Source organism: Ambystoma mexicanum, unplaced genomic scaffold, assembly GCF_040938575.1.
Source record: "Ambystoma mexicanum isolate Mex_15411 unplaced genomic scaffold, UKY_AmexF1_1 Mex_scaf27, whole genome shotgun sequence".
NCBI classification, from domain to species: domain Eukaryota; kingdom Metazoa; phylum Chordata; class Amphibia; order Caudata; family Ambystomatidae; genus Ambystoma; species Ambystoma mexicanum.
Genome location: NW_027182441.1, coordinates 710,622 through 728,852, shown reverse-complemented (window position 1 = coordinate 728,852; position 18,231 = coordinate 710,622).

Here is an 18,231-nt window from a genome sequence, read left to right as displayed (position 1 = left end):
TTCAGGGAGAAAAAGCCTGAAATTGGCAATTTCTCTCTGTGGGCAGAGCAGGCGAAGTGGCAGAATTTGCCCAAAATTCTGCATTTTTTCTGCTGAGCAAATTATCGGCCACTTCGACCACCCCCTAGTCAAGGCCATGATATCTATGGACTTCAAGGGAAAGACACTTGCAGCACACAATCATCACCGTTCTAACACCTTCTCTATTTCCATTGACTTCATTGGGATCACCCACCCAAATATATAGCTCTTGCCGACTGGGAGACTCAACAGGATGAAATGTGTAAACCGAATGGTAGTGCGTAAAAAGGGCCAACGAAGGACGTCTTTCTCTTGTAATGTGAAGTGGAAAAAAACAAAGGTGAAGTAGTTCCTTGGTTTTGTAGACAGTAGGGGAATAGTTCTATTTTGATATTTGTGTTTGTACCATGCTCCGCTGCCATCATTTCCAGGGTCTCTAGGCACTCTGCAAGTCCTGAAAGAGAGGAGGGTGGGTGGGTGGGTTAGTGGGGAGAACGGGGAACATGCAAGCTAACTTTGCTGTTGTGTTGATGGGTGCAGGGGAGTGCTTGAGGGGATGCAACTTCACTTTTCTCTCATTGTGACTGTCAGAGCCTGCCCCCCCCTCTCTCTCTCTCTCTCTCTCTCTCTTTCTCTCTCTCTATCTGGCTCCCTCTCTCTCTCACACATAGATACATTTACCCTGTCTGCCACAGAGCTCTGGGAATCGACAAATGTGCAACGGGGGAAGTGTAGAGACTCCACTCATTACCATATGCTAGTGGCTAAGGCTGATGGGAGGCAAGATGTTTTGGATAAGAGAAGCAGATCCCTGAGACATGAGGACCCCATGCCCCCATTCAGCTGCCATAGTATATAGGTTGGCAGGCTTGTCCCTGAGTGAAACCTCACTCTAATTTGCTCAGGTACTGCGCTGAGTGTCCAACTCAGACATTTGCCCGCCAGGGCAAAGCCCGCCAGGCGTTTGTAAGGCGATCGGGGCAGGGGCCAGAATCTCTGGCGCTTTCGCCCAGAAATCTATTCCAGTGTCTTCTGCAGTCCTCAAACTCTTCTGACACTGCGCACACAGCCAAAGGACAGAATGAAATGGAATGAAATCCCCTGCCGCGCCATTCCCCTGGTTTTGTAGCTGTTCCACAACTTCAGTTTCAAAATGATGTTGAAATACTGCCAGTGGTTCTTCGTGGTGAAATGAGGAGCAGGACAGATAAAAGGTGGAGACTGAATACCTTAAAGTGCCCTGTGAAGCTTGGTGTGCCATCCGTTAGGCCTAGAGGGGTGCTGTATCTGCAGGAAGGTAAGCAGAAGCATGCTGACAGTCATTGGGAGAGGTTTGGGGCAGAGGGATAGGACGGCGATCCAGTAACAATTCAATCTGGAGGAGGCCCTTCAGGGTGTCCAGTATGTGTGATGCAGAGGGATAGCTATGCTGTCCAAAGACTAACGCTTTACAGTGCAGTATGTGCAATGTAGGAGGCTTGCTTTGCTGTCGGAAGCCAGACCATGTGTGAGTGAAGCTTGCAGTGTGGTTGTGCCCATTCTCTGTGACAGGAGTTTGCCCTGCTGCACCCGTTCACTAGGAGGGAAGCCCATGCTGTAGCACTGTGTGAGTGAAGCTTCCCCTGCTGTTGCCCTGGCAGGACCTGCCATGTAGTGTGACACTCAGATGTCTGTTAAAGCTGGGACAGTGAAGCAGATTTGTCGGGGTCGTGCACTGTTCCTGGTTCATCCTTGATGCCTCGGAAATATGCTGAGGAGGGTTTTAGTGGAGCTAGACATGTGAACAGCATGTCCCAAATGGCATGACACATGTTGCTTTTCTATATGTACAGAGCTTAAAACGGTTTGTAGGAATCATCAAGAAGGAAAGGACATTCCAATAAAACGCCCTTTCCTGCTCTGAGCCCCAGCCCTGGGGCCCCGGGGCCCCGGGGGGTCGAGCTCTGGAGCAGCTCAGGAGAAGCTGAGCTGAGGTGTGTCTTTGCCTTGCAAGCTCCCAGCCCTGGGCCCAGGCCCCAGCGGCGGGGGAGGGGAGGCTGTCATTTCACAATGCTCTGCCCAGCCTGAGGGTTCCGTTGGCACGGCGACGGCAGCAGGTGAGCCCTGGAGCAGGGGGCATGGAGAGGTCAAGGCAGACAGAGCTGGGAGCCCCAGGAACAGGACCCAGGCCAGTGGAGGTGGCTCAGCTGAGCCCACCTGATCGCTCGAGGCCACTCCTCACAGGGCCTCTGCTGCTATCAGAAGCCCTGGGGCCCTGCTACTGGCGGAGGAAGCATTCAGGCCTCAAAGGGCACCGGCCTTCTCTGAGGCCTGTGACTGGGCTCAAAAACAGAACATGTGAAAAACAGGGCCCAGACACTGCACTGAAGAAAGGTAGGTTCAGGTGTGAAAACAAAAGCACCAATAAGAAAGGAAAAAGCATAGCTCTTAATACACCCTCATCTGGACTTTGTGGCCAGTCCCTGTAGATTCATTTTCAGTCCCCTAGTCAAGGCTAGGGGTGGGCAAAGTTACCCTCACTACTGGTGGAACGATATTGCCTAAATTCGCCTCCAGCTCTGTTCTGTCTGCAGGGACATTTTTTAGCTGTTGTGCCAATTTTCTATGCAGATTTTTCTTCCTGAAATGTGTGTTTTCCCTGAAATATCATGTTTTTGACCGCTAAAACAAAATTTAATGGAAAAAATCAATGTCTTCTGGCAAACCATCTGAAATGGTGTTTTTTTCACAAACTATCTGTTTTCAGTCTGAAACTTCTTGTGGCCACCAAAAAACATTTCCCATAAAAAAACGAATTTCAGGGAGAAAAAGCCTGAAATTGGCAATTTCTCTCTGTGGGCAGAGCAGGCGAAGTGGCAGAATTTGCCCAAAATTCTGCATTTTTTCTGCTGAGCAAATTATCGGCCACTTCGACCACCCCCTAGTCAAGGCCATGATATCTATGGACTTCAAGGGAAAGACACTTGCAGCACACAATCATCACCGTTCTAACACCTTCTCTATTTCCATTGACTTCATTGGGATCACCCACCCAAATATATAGCTCTTGCCGACTGGGAGACTCAACAGGATGAAATGTGTAAACCGAATGGTAGTGCGTAAAAAGGGCCAACGAAGGACGTCTTTCTCTTGTAATGTGAAGTGGAAAAAAACAAAGGTGAAGTAGTTCCTTGGTTTTGTAGACAGTAGGGGAATAGTTCTATTTTGATATTTGTGTTTGTACCATGCTCCGCTGCCATCATTTCCAGGGTCTCTAGGCACTCTGCAAGTCCTGAAAGAGAGGAGGGTGGGTGGGTGGGTTAGTGGGGAGAACGGGGAACATGCAAGCTAACTTTGCTGTTGTGTTGATGGGTGCAGGGGAGTGCTTGAGGGGATGCAACTTCACTTTTCTCTCATTGTGACTGTCAGAGCCTGCCCCCCCCGTCTCTCTCTCTCTCTTTCTCTCTCTCTATCTGGCTCCCTCTCTCTCTCACACATAGATACATTTACCCTGTCTGCCACAGAGCTCTGGGAATCGACAAATGTGCAACGGGGGAAGTGTAGAGACTCCACTCATTACCATATGCTAGTGGCTAAGGCTGATGGGAGGCAAGATGATTTGGATAAGAGAAGCAGATCCCTGAGACATGAGGACCCCATGCCCCCATTCAGCTGCCATAGTACATAGGTTGGCAGGCTTGTCCCTGAGTGAAACCTCACTCTAATTTGCTCAGGTACTGCGCTGAGTGTCCAACTCAGACATTTGCCCGCCAGGGCAAAGCCCGCCAGGCGTTTGTAAGGCGATCGGGGCAGGGGCCAGAATCTCTGGCGCTTTCGCCCAGAAATCTATTCCAGTGTCTTCTGCAGTCCTCAAACTCTTCTGACACTGCGCACACAGCCAAAGGACAGAATGAAATGGAATGAAATCCCCTGCCGCGCCATTCCCCTGGTTTTGTAGCTGTTCCACAACTTCAGTTTCAAAATGATGTTGAAATACTGCCAGTGGTTCTTCGTGGTGAAATGAGGAGCAGGACAGATAAAAGGTGGAGACTGAATACCTTAAAGTGCCCTGTGAAGCTTGGTGTGCCATCCGTTAGGCCTAGAGGGGTGCTGTATCTGCAGGAAGGTAAGCAGAAGCATGCTGACAGTCATTGGGAGAGGTTTGGGGCAGAGGGATAGGACGGCGATCCAGTAACAATTCAATCTGGAGGAGGCCCTTCAGGGTGTCCAGTATGTGTGATGCAGAGGGATAGCTATGCTGTCCAAAGACTAACGCTTTACAGTGCAGTATGTGCAATGTAGGAGGCTTGCTTTGCTGTCGGAAGCCAGACCATGTGTGAATGAAGCTTGCAGTGTGGTTGTGCCCATTCTCTGTGACAGGAGTTTGCCCTGCTGCACCCGTTCACTAGGAGGGAAGCCCATGCTGTAGCACTGTGTGAGTGAAGCTTCCCCTGCTGTTGCCCTGGCAGGACCTGCCATGTAGTGTGACACTCAGATGTCTGTTAAAGCTGGGACAGTGAAGCAGATTTGTCGGGGTCGTGCACTGTTCCTGGTTCATCCTTGATGCCTCGGAAATATGCTGAGGAGGGTTTTAGTGGAGCTAGACATGTGAACAGCATGTCCCAAATGGCATGACACATGTTGCTTTTCTATATGTACAGAGCTTAAAACGGTTTGTAGGAATCATCAAGAAGGAAAGGACATTCCAATAAAACGCCCTTTCCTGCTCTGAGCCCCAGCCCTGGGGCCCCGGGCCCCCGGGGGGGTCGAGCTCTGGAGCAGCTCAGGAGAAGCTGAGCTGAGGTGTGTCTTTGCCTTGCAAGCTCCCAGCCCTGGGCCCAGGCCCCAGCGGCGGGGGAGGGGAGGCTGTCATTTCACAATGCTCTGCCCAGCCTGAGGGTTCCGTTGGCACGGCGACGGCAGCAGGTGAGCCCTGGAGCAGGGGGCATGGAGAGGTCAAGGCAGGCAGAGCTGGGAGCCCCAGGAACAGGACCCAGGCCAGTGGAGGTGGCTCAGCTGAGCCCACCTGACGGCTCGAGGCCACTCCTCACAGGGCCTCTGCTGCTATCAGAAGCCCTGGGGGCCTGCTACTGGCGGAGGAAGCCTTCAGGCCTCAAAGGGCACCGGCCTTCTCTGAGGCCTGTGACTGGGCTCAAAAACAGAACATGTGAAAAACAGGGCCCAGACACTGCACTGAAGAAAGGTAGGTTCAGGTGTGAAAACAAAAGCACCAATAAGAAAGGAAAAAGCACAGCTCTTAATACACCCTCATCTGGACTTTGTGGCCAGTCCCTGTAGATTCATTTTCAGTCCCCTAGTCAAGGCTAGGGGTGGGCAAAGTTACCCTCACTACTGGTGGAACGATATTGCCTAAATTCGCCTCCAGCTCTGTTCTGTCTGCAGGGACATTTTTTAGCTGTTGTGCCAATTTTCTATGCAGATTTTGCTTCCTGAAATGTGTGTTTTCCCTGAAATATCATGTTTTTGACCGCTAAAACAAAATTTAATGGAAAAAATCAATGTCTTCTGGCAAACCATCTGAAATGGTGTTTTTTTCACAAACTATCTGTTTTCAGTCTGAAACTTCTTGTGGCCACCAAAAAACATTTCCCATAAAAAAACGAATTTCAGGGAGAAAAAGCCTGAAATTGGCAATTTCTCTCTGTGGGCAGAGCAGGCGAAGTGGCAGAATTTGCCCAAAATTCTGCATTTTTTCTGCTGAGCAAATTATCGGCCACTTCGACCACCCCCTAGTCAAGGCCATGATATCTATGGACTTCAAGGGAAAGACACTTGCAGCACACAATCATCACCGTTCTAACACCTTCTCTATTTCCATTGACTTCATTGGGATCACCCACCCAAATATATAGCTCTTGCCGACTGGGAGACTCAACAGGATGAAATGTGTAAACCGAATGGTAGTGCGTAAAAAGGGCCAACGAAGGACGTCTTTCTCTTGTAATGTGAAGTGGAAAAAAACAAAGGTGAAGTAGTTCCTTGGTTTTGTAGACAGTAGGGGAATAGTTCTATTTTGATATTTGTGTTTGTACCATGCTCCGCTGCCATCATTTCCAGGGTCTCTAGGCACTCTGCAAGTCCTGAAAGAGAGGAGGGTGGGTGGGTGGGTTAGTGGGGAGAACGGGGAACATGCAAGCTAACTTTGCTGTTGTGTTGATGGGTGCAGGGGAGTGCTTGAGGGGATGCAACTTCACTTTTCTCTCATTGTGACTGTCAGAGCCTGCCCCCCCCTCTCTCTCTCTCTCTCTCTTTCTCTCTCTCTATCTGGCTCCCTCTCTCTCTCACACATAGATACATTTACCCTGTCTGCCACAGAGCTCTGGGAATCGACAAATGTGCAACGGGGGAAGTGTAGAGACTCCACTCATTACCATATGCTAGTGGCTAAGGCTGATGGGAGGCAAGATGTTTTGGATAAGAGAAGCAGATCCCTGAGACATGAGGACCCCATGCCCCCATTCAGCTGCCATAGTACATAGGTTGGCAGGCTTGTCCCTGAGTGAAACCTCACTCTAATTTGCTCAGGTACTGCGCTGAGTGTCCAACTCAGACATTTGCCCGCCAGGGCAAAGCCCGCCAGGCGTTTGTAAGGCGATCGGGGCAGGGGCCAGAATCTCTGGCGCTTTCGCCCAGAAATCTATTCCAGTGTCTTCTGCAGTCCTCAAACTCTTCTGACACTGCGCACACAGCCAAAGGACAGAATGAAATGGAATGAAATCCCCTGCCGCGCCATTCCCCTGGTTTTGTAGCTGTTCCACAACTTCAGTTTCAAAATGATGTTGAAATACTGCCAGTGGTTCTTCGTGGTGAAATGAGGAGCAGGACAGATAAAAGGTGGAGACTGAATACCTTAAAGTGCCCTGTGAAGCTTGGTGTGCCATCCGTTAGGCCTAGAGGGGTGCTGTATCTGCAGGAAGGTAAGGAGAAGCATGCTGACAGTCATTGGGAGAGGTTTGGGGCAGACGGATAGGACGGCGATCCAGTAACAATTCAATCTGGAGGAGGCCCTTCAGGGTGTCCAGTATGTGTGATGCAGAGGGATAGCTATGCTGTCCAAAGACTAACGCTTTACAGTGCAGTATGTGCAATGTAGGAGGCTTGCTTTGCTGTCGGAAGCCAGACCATGTGTGAATGAAGCTTGCAGTGTGGTTGTGCCCATTCTCTGTGACAGGAGTTTGCCCTGCTGCACCCGTTCACTAGGAGGGAAGCCCATGCTGTAGCACTGTGTGAGTGAAGCTTCCCCTGCTGTTGCCCTGGCAGGACCTGCCATGTAGTGTGACACTCAGATGTCTGTTAAAGCTGGGACAGTGAAGCAGATTTGTCGGGGTCGTGCACTGTTCCTGGTTCATCCTTGATGCCTCGGAAATATGCTGAGGAGGGTTTTAGTGGAGCTAGACATGTGAACAGCATGTCCCAAATGGCATGACACATGTTGCTTTTCTATATGTACAGAGCTTAAAACGGTTTGTAGGAATCATCAAGAAGGAAAGGACATTCCAATAAAACGCCCTTTCCTGCTCTGAGCCCCAGCCCTGGGGCCCCGGGCCCCCGGGGGGGTCGAGCTCTGGAGCAGCTCAGGAGAAGCTGAGCTGAGGTGTGCCTTTGCCTTGCAAGCTCCCAGCCCTGAGCCCAGGCCCCAGCGGCGGGGGAGGGGAGGCTGTCATTTCACAATGCTCTGCCCAGCCTGAGGGTTCCGTTGGCACGGCGACGGCAGCAGGTGAGCCCTGGAGCAGGGGGCATGGAGAGGTCAAGGCAGACAGAGCTGGGAGCCCCAGGAACAGGACCCAGGCCAGTGGAGGTGGCTCAGCTGAGCCCACCTGACGGCTCGAGGCCACTCCTCACAGGGCCTCTGCTGCTGTCAGAAGCCCTGGGGCCCTGCTACTGGCGGAGGAAGCATTCAGGCCTCAAAGGGCACCGGCCTTCTCTGAGGCCTGTGACTGGGCTCAAAAACAGAACATGTGAAAAACAGGGCCCAGACACTGCACTGAAGAAAGGTAGGTTCAGGTGTGAAAACAAAAGCACCAATAAGAAAGGAAAAAGCATAGCTCTTAATACACCCTCATCTGGACTTTGTGGCCAGTCCCTGTAGATTCATTTTCAGTCCCCTAGTCAAGGCTAGGGGTGGGCAAAGTTACCCTCACTATTGGTGGAACGATATTGCCTAAATTCGCCTCCAGCTCTGTTCTGTCTGCAGGGACATTTGTTAGCTGTTGTGCCAATTTTCTATGCAGATTTTGCTTCCTGAAATGTGTGTTTTCCCTGAAATATCATGTTTTTGACCCCTAAAACAAAATTTAATGGAAAAAATCAATGTCTTGTGGCAAACCATCTGAAATGGTGTTTTTTTCACAAACTATCTGTTTTCAGTCTGAAACTTCTTGTGGCCACCAAAAAACATTTCCCATAAAAAAACGAATTTCAGGGAGAAAAAGCCTGAAATTGGCAATTTCTCTCTGTGGGCAGAGCAGGCGAAGTGGCAGAATTTGCCCAAAATTCTGCATTTTTTCTGCTGAGCAAATTATCGGCCACTTCGACCACCCCCTAGTCAAGGCCATGATATCTATGGACTTCAAGGGAAAGACACTTGCAGCACACAATCATCACCGTTCTAACACCTTCTCTATTTCCATTGACTTCATTGGGATCACCCACCCAAATATATAGCTCTTGCCGACTGGGAGACTCAACAGGATGAAATGTGTAAACCGAATGGTAGTGCGTAAAAAGGGCCAACGAAGGACGTCTTTCTCTTGTAATGTGAAGTGGAAAAAAACAAAGGTGAAGTAGTTCCTTGGTTTTGTAGACAGTAGGGGAATAGTTCTTTTTTGATATTTGTGTTTGTACCATGCTCCGCTGCCATCATTTCCAGGGTCTCTAGGCACTCTGCAAGTCCTGAAAGAGAGGAGGGTGGGTGGGTGGGTTAGTGGGGAGAACGGGGAACATGCAAGCTAACTTTGCTGTTGTGTTGATGGGTGCAGGGGAGTGCTTGAGGGGATGCAACTTCACTTTTCTCTCATTGTGACTGTCAGAGCCTGCCCCCCCCCCTCTCTCTCTCTCTCTCTCTTTCTCTCTCTCTATCTGGCTCCCTCTCTCTCTCACACATAGATACATTTACCCTGTCTGCCACAGAGCTCTGGGAATCGACAAATGTGCAACGGGGGAAGTGTAGAGACTCCACTCATTACCATATGCTAGTGGCTAAGGCTGATGGGAGGCAAGATGTTTTGGATAAGAGAAGCAGATCCCTGAGACATGAGGACCCCATGCCCCCATTCAGCTGCCATAGTATATAGGTTGGCAGGCTTGTCCCTGAGTGAAACCTCACTCTAATTTGCTCAGGTACTGCGCTGAGTGTCCAACTCAGACATTTGCCCGCCAGGGCAAAGCCCGCCAGGCGTTTGTAAGGCGATCGGGGCAGGGGCCAGAATCTCTGGCGCTTTCGCCCAGAAATCTATTCCAGTGTCTTCTGCAGTCCTCAAACTCTTCTGACACTGCGCACACAGCCAAAGGACAGAATGAAATGGAATGAAATCCCCTGCCGCGCCATTCCCCTGGTTTTGTAGCTGTTCCACAACTTCAGTTTCAAAATGATGTTGAAATACTGCCAGTGGTTCTTCGTGGTGAAATGAGGAGCAGGACAGATAAAAGGTGGAGACTGAATACCTTAAAGTGCCCTGTGAAGCTTGGTGTGCCATCCGTTAGGCCTAGAGGGGTGCTGTATCTGCAGGAAGGTAAGCAGAAGCATGCTGACAGTCATTGGGAGAGGTTTGGGGCAGAGGGATAGGACGGCGATCCAGTAACAATTCAATCTGGAGGAGGCCCTTCAGGGTGTCCAGTATGTGTGATGCAGAGGGATAGCTATGCTGTCCAAAGACTAACGCTTTACAGTGCAGTATGTGCAATGTAGGAGGCTTGCTTTGCTGTCGGAAGCCAGACCATGTGTGAATGAAGCTTGCAGTGTGGTTGTGCCCATTCTCTGTGACAGGAGTTTGCCCTGCTGCACCCGTTCACTAGGAGGGAAGCCCATGCTGTAGCACTGTGTGAGTGAAGCTTCCCCTGCTGTTGCCCTGGCAGGACCTGCCATGTAGTGTGACACTCAGATGTCTGTTAAAGCTGGGACAGTGAAGCAGATTTGTCGGGGTCGTGCACTGTTCCTGGTTCATCCTTGATGCCTCGGAAATATGCTGAGGAGGGTTTTAGTGGAGCTAGACATGTGAACAGCATGTCCCAAATGGCATGACACATGTTGCTTTTCTATATGTACAGAGCTTAAAACGGTTTGTAGGAATCATCAAGAAGGAAAGGACATTCCAATAAAACGCCCTTTCCTGCTCTGAGCCCCAGCCCTGGGGCCCCGGGCCCCCGGGGGGGTCGAGCTCTGGAGCAGCTCAGGAGAAGCTGAGCTGAGGTGTGCCTTTGCCTTGCAAGCTCCCAGCCCTGGGCCCAGGCCCCAGCGGCGGGGGAGGGGAGGCTGTCATTTCACAATGCTCTGCCCAGCCTGAGGGTTCCGTTGGCACGGCGACGGCAGCAGGTGAGCCCTGGAGCAGGGGGCATGGAGAAGTCAAGGCAGACAGAGCTGGGAGCCCCAGGAACAGGACCCAGGCCATTGAAAGTGGCTCAGCTGAGCCCACCTGACGGCTCGAGGCCACTCCTCACAGGGCCTCTGCTGCTGTCAGAAGCCCTGGGGCCCTGCTACTGGCGGAGGAAGCCTTCAGGCCTCAAAGGGCACCGGCCTTCTCTGAGGCCTGTGACTGGGCTCAAAAACAGAACATGTGAAAAACAGGGCCCAGACACTGCACTGAAGAAAGGTAGGTTAAGGTGTGAAAACAAAAGCACCAATAAGAAAGGAAAAAGCATAGCTCTTAATACACCCTCATCTGGACTTTGTGGCCAGTCCCTGTAGATTCATTTCCAGTCCCCTAGTCAAGGCTAGGGGTGGGCAAAGTTACCCTCACTACTGGTGGAACGATATTGCCTAAATTCGCCTCCAGCTCTGTTCTGTCTGCAGGGACATTTTTTAGCTGTTGTGCCAATTTTCTATGCAGATTTTGCTTCCTGAAATGTGTGTTTTCCCTGAAATATCATGTTTTTGACCGCTAAAACAAAATTTAATGGAAAAAATCAATGTCTTCTGGCAAACCATCTGAAATGGTGTTTTTTTCACAAACTATCTGTTTTCAGTCTGAAACTTCTTGTGGCCACCAAAAAACTATTCCCATAAAAAAACGAATTTCAGGGAGAAAAAGCCTGAAATTGGCAATTTCTCTCTGTGGGCAGAGCAGGCGAAGTGGCAGAATTTGCCCAAAATTCTGCATTTTTTCTGCTGAGCAAATTATCGGCCACTTCGACCACCCCCTAGTCAAGGCCATGATATCTATGGACTTCAAGGGAAAGACACTTGCAGCACACAATCATCACCGTTCTAACACCTTCTCTATTTCCATTGACTTCATTGGGATCACCCACCCAAATATATAGCTCTTGCCGACTGGGAGACTCAACAGGATGAAATGTGTAAACCGAATGGTAGTGCGTAAAAAGGGCCAACGAAGGACGTCTTTCTCTTGTAATGTGAAGTGGAAAAAAACAAAGGTGAAGTAGTTCCTTGGTTTTGTAGACAGTAGGGGAATAGTTCTATTTTGATATTTGTGTTTGTACCATGCTCCGCTGCCATCATTTCCAGGGTCTCTAGGCACTCTGCAAGTCCTGAAAGAGAGGAGGGTGGGTGGGTGGGTTAGTGGGGAGAACGGGGAACATGCAAGCTAACTTTGCTGTTGTGTTGATGGGTGCAGGGGAGTGCTTGAGGGGATGCAACTTCACTTTTCTCTCATTGTGACTGTCAGAGCCTGCCCCCCCCTCTCTCTCTCTCTCTTTCTCTCTCTCTATCTGGCTCCCTCTCTCTCTCACACATAGATACATTTACCCTGTCTGCCACAGAGCTCTGGGAATCGACAAATGTGCAACGGGGGAAGTGTAGAGACTCCACTCATTACCATATGCTAGTGGCTAAGGCTGATGGGAGGCAAGATGTTTTGGATAAGAGAAGCAGATCCCTGAGACATGAGGACCCCATGCCCCCATTCAGCTGCCATAGTACATAGGTTGGCAGGCTTGTCCCTGAGTGAAACCTCACTCTAATTTGCTCAGGTACTGCGCTGAGTGTCCAACTCAGACATTTGCCCGCCAGGGCAAAGCCCGCCAGGCGTTTGTAAGGCGATCGGGGCAGGGGCCAGAATCTCTGGCGCTTTCGCCCAGAAATCTATTCCAGTGTCTTCTGCAGTCCTCAAACTCTTCTGACACTGCGCACACAGCCAAAGGACAGAATGAAATGGAATGAAATCCCCTGCCGCGCCATTCCCCTGGTTTTGTAGCTGTTCCACAACTTCAGTTTCAAAATGATGTTGAAATACTGCCAGTGGTTCTTCGTGGTGAAATGAGGAGCAGGACAGATAAAAGGTGGAGACTGAATACCTTAAAGTGCCCTGTGAAGCTTGGTGTGCCATCCGTTAGGCCTAGAGGGGTGCTGTATCTGCAGGAAGGTAAGCAGTCATTGGGAGAGGTTTGGGGCAGACGGATAGGACGGCGATCCAGTAACAATTCAATCTGGAGGAGGCCCTTCAGGGTGTCCAGTATGTGTGATGCAGAGGGATAGCTATGCTGTCCAAAGACTAACGCTTTACAGTGCAGTATGTGCAATGTAGGAGGCTTGCTTTGCTGTCGGAAGCCAGACCATGTGTGAATGAAGCTTGCAGTGTGGTTGTGCCCATTCTCTGTGACAGGAGTTTGCCCTGCTGCACCCGTTCACTAGGAGGGAAGCCCATGCTGTAGCACTGTGTGAGTGAAGCTTCCCCTGCTGTTGCCCTGGCAGGACCTGCCATGTAGTGTGACACTCAGATGTCTGTTAAAGCTGGGACAGTGAAGCAGATTTGTCGGGGTCGTGCACTGTTCCTGGTTCATCCTTGATGCCTCGGAAATATGCTGAGGAGGGTTTTAGTGGAGCTAGACATGTGAACAGCATGTCCCAAATGGCATGACACATGTTGCTTTTCTATATGTACAGAGCTTAAAACGGTTTGTAGGAATCATCAAGAAGGAAAGGACATTCCAATAAAACGCCCTTTCCTGCTCTGAGCCCCAGCCCTGGGGCCCCGGGCCCCCGGGGGGGTCGAGCTCTGGAGCAGCTCAGGAGAAGCTGAGCTGAGGTGTGCCTTTGCCTTGCAAGCTCCCAGCCCTGGGCCCAGGCCCCAGCGGCGGGGGAGGGGAGGCTGTCATTTCACAATGCTCTGCCCAGCCTGAGGGTTCCGTTGGCACGGCGACGGCAGCAGGTGAGCCCTGGAGCAGGGGGCATGGAGAGGTCAAGGCAGACAGAGCTGGGAGCCCCAGGAACAGGACCCAGGCCAGTGGAGGTGGCTCAGCTGAGCCCACCCGATCGCTCGAGGCCACTCCTCACAGGGCCTCTGCTGCTGTCAGAAGCCCTGGGGCCCTGCTACTGGCGGAGGAAGCATTCAGGCCTCAAAGGGCACCGGCCTTCTCTGAGGCCTGTGACTGGGCTCAAAAACAGAACATGTGAAAAACAGGGCCCAGACACTGCACTGAAGAAAGGTAGGTTCAGGTGTGAAAACAAAAGCACCAATAAGAAAGGAAAAAGCATAGCTCTTAATACACCCTCATCTGGACTTTGTGGCCAGTCCCTGTAGATTCATTTTCAGTCCCCTAGTCAAGGCTAGGGGTGGGCAAAGTTACCCTCACTACTGGTGGAACGATATTGCCTAAATTCGCCTCCAGCTCTGTTCTGTCTGCAGGGACATTTGTTAGCTGTTGTGCCAATTTTCTATGCAGATTTTGCTTCCTGAAATGTGTGTTTTCCCTGAAATATCATGTTTTTGACCCCTAAAACAAAATTTAATGGAAAAAATCAATGTCTTGTGGCAAACCATCTGAAATGGTGTTTTTTTCACAAACTATCTGTTTTCAGTCTGAAACTTCTTGTGGCCACCAAAAAACATTTCCCATAAAAAAACGAATTTCAGGGAGAAAAAGCCTGAAATTGGCAATTTCTCTCTGTGGGCAGAGCAGGCGAAGTGGCAGAATTTGCCCAAAATTCTGCATTTTTTCTGCTGAGCAAATTATCGGCCACTTCGACCACCCCCTAGTCAAGGCCATGATATCTATGGACTTCAAGGGAAAGACACTTGCAGCACACAATCATCACCGTTCTAACACCTTCTCTATTTCCATTGACTTCATTGGGATCACCCACCCAAATATATAGCTCTTGCCGACTGGGAGACTCAACAGGATGAAATGTGTAAACCGAATGGTAGTGCGTAAAAAGGGCCAACGAAGGACGTCTTTCTCTTGTAATGTGAAGTGGAAAAAAACAAAGGTGAAGTAGTTCCTTGGTTTTGTAGACAGTAGGGGAATAGTTCTATTTTGATATTTGTGTTTGTACCATGCTCCGCTGCCATCATTTCCAGGGTCTCTAGGCACTCTGCAAGTCCTGAAAGAGAGGAGGGTGGGTGGGTGGGTTAGTGGGGAGAACGGGGAACATGCAAGCTAACTTTGCTGTTGTGTTGATGGGTGCAGGGGAGTGCTTGAGGGGATGCAACTTCACTTTTCTCTCATTGTGACTGTCAGAGCCTGCCCCCCCTCTCTCTCTCTCTCTCTCTTTCTCTCTCTCTATCTGGCTCCCTCTCTCTCTCACACATAGATACATTTACCCTGTCTGCCACAGAGCTCTGGGAATCGACAAATGTGCAACGGGGGAAGTGTAGAGACTCCACTCATTACCATATGCTAGTGGCTAAGGCTGATGGGAGGCAAGATGTTTTGGATAAGAGAAGCAGATCCCTGAGACATGAGGACCCCATGCCCCCATTCAGCTGCCATAGTATATAGGTTGGCAGGCTTGTCCCTGAGTGAAACCTCACTCTAATTTGCTCAGGTACTGCGCTGAGTGTCCAACTCAGACATTTGCCCGCCAGGGCAAAGCCCGCCAGGCGTTTGTAAGGCGATCGGGGCAGGGGCCAGAATCTCTGGCGCTTTCGCCCAGAAATCTATTCCAGTGTCTTCTGCAGTCCTCAAACTCTTCTGACACTGCGCACACAGCCAAAGGACAGAATGAAATGGAATGAAATCCCCTGCCGCGCCATTCCCCTGGTTTTGTAGCTGTTCCACAACTTCAGTTTCAAAATGATGTTGAAATACTGCCAGTGGTTCTTCGTGGTGAAATGAGGAGCAGGACAGATAAAAGGTGGAGACTGAATACCTTAAAGTGCCCTGTGAAGCTTGGTGTGCCATCCGTTAGGCCTAGAGGGGTGCTGTATCTGCAGGAAGGTAAGCAGAAGCATGCTGACAGTCATTGGGAGAGGTTTGGGGCAGAGGGATAGGACGGCGATCCAGTAACAATTCAATCTGGAGGAGGCCCTTCAGGGTGTCCAGTATGTGTGATGCAGAGGGATAGCTATGCTGTCCAAAGACTAACGCTTTACAGTGCAGTATGTGCAATGTAGGAGGCTTGCTTTGCTGTCGGAAGCCAGACCATGTGTGAATGAAGCTTGCAGTGTGGTTGTGCCCATTCTCTGTGACAGGAGTTTGCCCTGCTGCACCCGTTCACTAGGAGGGAAGCCCATGCTGTAGCACTGTGTGAGTGAAGCTTCCCCTGCTGTTGCCCTGGCAGGACCTGCCATGTAGTGTGACACTCAGATGTCTGTTAAAGCTGGGACAGTGAAGCAGATTTGTCAGGGCCGTGCACTGTTCCTGGTTCATCCTTGATGCCTCGGAAATATGCTGAGGAGGGTTTTAGTGGAGCTAGACATGTGAACAGCATGTCCCAAATGGCATGACACATGTTGCTTTTCTATATGTACAGAGCTTAAAACGGTTTGTAGGAATCATCAAGAAGGAAAGGACATTCCAATAAAACGCCCTTTCCTACTCTGAGCCCCAGCCCTGGGGCCCCGGGCCCCCGGGGGGGTCGAGCTCTGGAGCAGCTCAGGAGAAGCTGAGCTGAGGTGTGTCTTTGCCTTGCAAGCTCCCAGCCCTGGGCCCAGGCCCCAGCGGCGGGGGAGGGGAGGCTGTCATTTCACAATGCTCTGCCCAGCCTGAGGGTTCCGTTGGCACGGCGACGGCAGCAGGTGAGCCCTGGAGCAGGGGGCATGGAGAGGTCAAGGCAGACAGAGCTGGGAGCCCCAGGAACAGGACCCAGGCCAGTGGAGGTGGCTCAGCTGAGCCCACCTGACGGCTCGAGGCCACTCCTCACAGGGCCTCTGCTGCTGTCAGAAGCCCTGGGGCCCTGCTACTGGCGGAGGAAGCCTTCAGGCCTCAAAGGGCACCGGCCTTCTCTGAGGCCTGTGACTGGGCTCAAAAACAGAACATGTGAAAAACAGGGCCCAGACACTGCACTGAAGAAGGGTAGGTTCAGGTGTGAAAACAAAAGCACCAATAAGAAAGGAAAAAGCATAGCTCTTAATACACCCTCATCTGGACTTTGTGGCCAGTCCCTGTAGATTCATTTTCAGTCCCCTAGTCAAGGCTAGGGGTGGGCAAAGTTACCCTCACTACTGGTGGAACGATATTGCCTAAATTCGCCTCCAGCTCTGTTCTGTCTGCAGGGACATTTTTTAGCTGTTGTGCCAATTTTCTATGCAGATTTTTCTTCCTGAAATGTGTGTTTTCCCTGAAATATCATGTTTTTGACCGCTAAAACAAAATTTAATGGAAAAAATCAATGTCTTCTGGCAAACCATCTGAAATGGTGTTTTTTTCACAAACTATCTGTTTTCAGTCTGAAACTTCTTGTGGCCACCAAAAAACATTTCCCATAAAAAAACGAATTTCAGGGAGAAAAAGCCTGAAATTGGCAATTTCTCTCTGTGGGCAGAGCAGGCGAAGTGGCAGAATTTGCCCAAAATTCTGCATTTTTTCTGCTGAGCAAATTATCGGCCACTTCGACCACCCCCTAGTCAAGGCCATGATATCTATGGACTTCAAGGGAAAGACACTTGCAGCACACAATCATCACCGTTCTAACACCTTCTCTATTTCCATTGACTTCATTGGGATCACCCACCCAAATATATAGCTCTTGCCGACTGGGAGACTCAACAGGATGAAATGTGTAAACCGAATGGTAGTGCGTAAAAAGGGCCAACGAAGGACGTCTTTCTCTTGTAATGTGAAGTGGAAAAAAACAAAGGTGAAGTAGTTCCTTGGTTTTGTAGACAGTAGGGGAATAGTTCTATTTTGATATTTGTGTTTGTACCATGCTCCGCTGCCATCATTTCCAGGGTCTCTAGGCACTCTGCAAGTCCTGAAAGAGAGGAGGGTGGGTGGGTGGGTTAGTGGGGAGAACGGGGAACATGCAAGCTAACTTTGCTGTTGTGTTGATGGGTGCAGGGGAGTGCTTGAGGGGATGCAACTTCACTTTTCTCTCATTGTGACTGTCAGAGCCTGCCCCCCCCGTCTCTCTCTCTCTCTTTCTCTCTCTCTATCTGGCTCCCTCTCTCTCTCACACATAGATACATTTACCCTGTCTGCCACAGAGCTCTGGGAATCGACAAATGTGCAACGGGGGAAGTGTAGAGACTCCACTCATTACCATATGCTAGTGGCTAAGGCTGATGGGAGGCAAGATGTTTTGGATAAGAGAAGCAGATCCCTGAGACATGAGGACCCCATGCCCCCATTCAGCTGCCATAGTACATAGGTTGGCAGGCTTGTCCCTGAGTGAAACCTCACTCTAATTTGCTCAGGTACTGCGCTGAGTGTCCAACTCAGACATTTGCCCGCCAGGGCAAAGCCCGCCAGGCGTTTGTAAGGTGTTCGTAAGGCGATCGGGGCAGGGGCCAGAATCTCTGGCGCTTTCGCCCAGAAATCTATTCCAGTGTCTTCTGCAGTCCTCAAACTCTTCTGACACTGCGCACACAGCCAAAGGACAGAATGAAATGGAATGAAATCCCCTGCCGCGCCATTCCCCTGGTTTTGTAGCTGTTCCACAACTTCAGTTTCAAAATGATGTTGAAATACTGCCAGTGGTTCTTCGTGGTGAAATGAGGAGCAGGACAGATAAAAGGTGGAGACTGAATACCTTAAAGTGCCCTGTGAAGCTTGGTGTGCCATCCGTTAGGCCTAGAGGGGTGCTGTATCTGCAGGAAGGTAAGCAGAAGCATGCTGACAGTCATTGGGAGAGGTTTGGGGCAGAGGGATAGG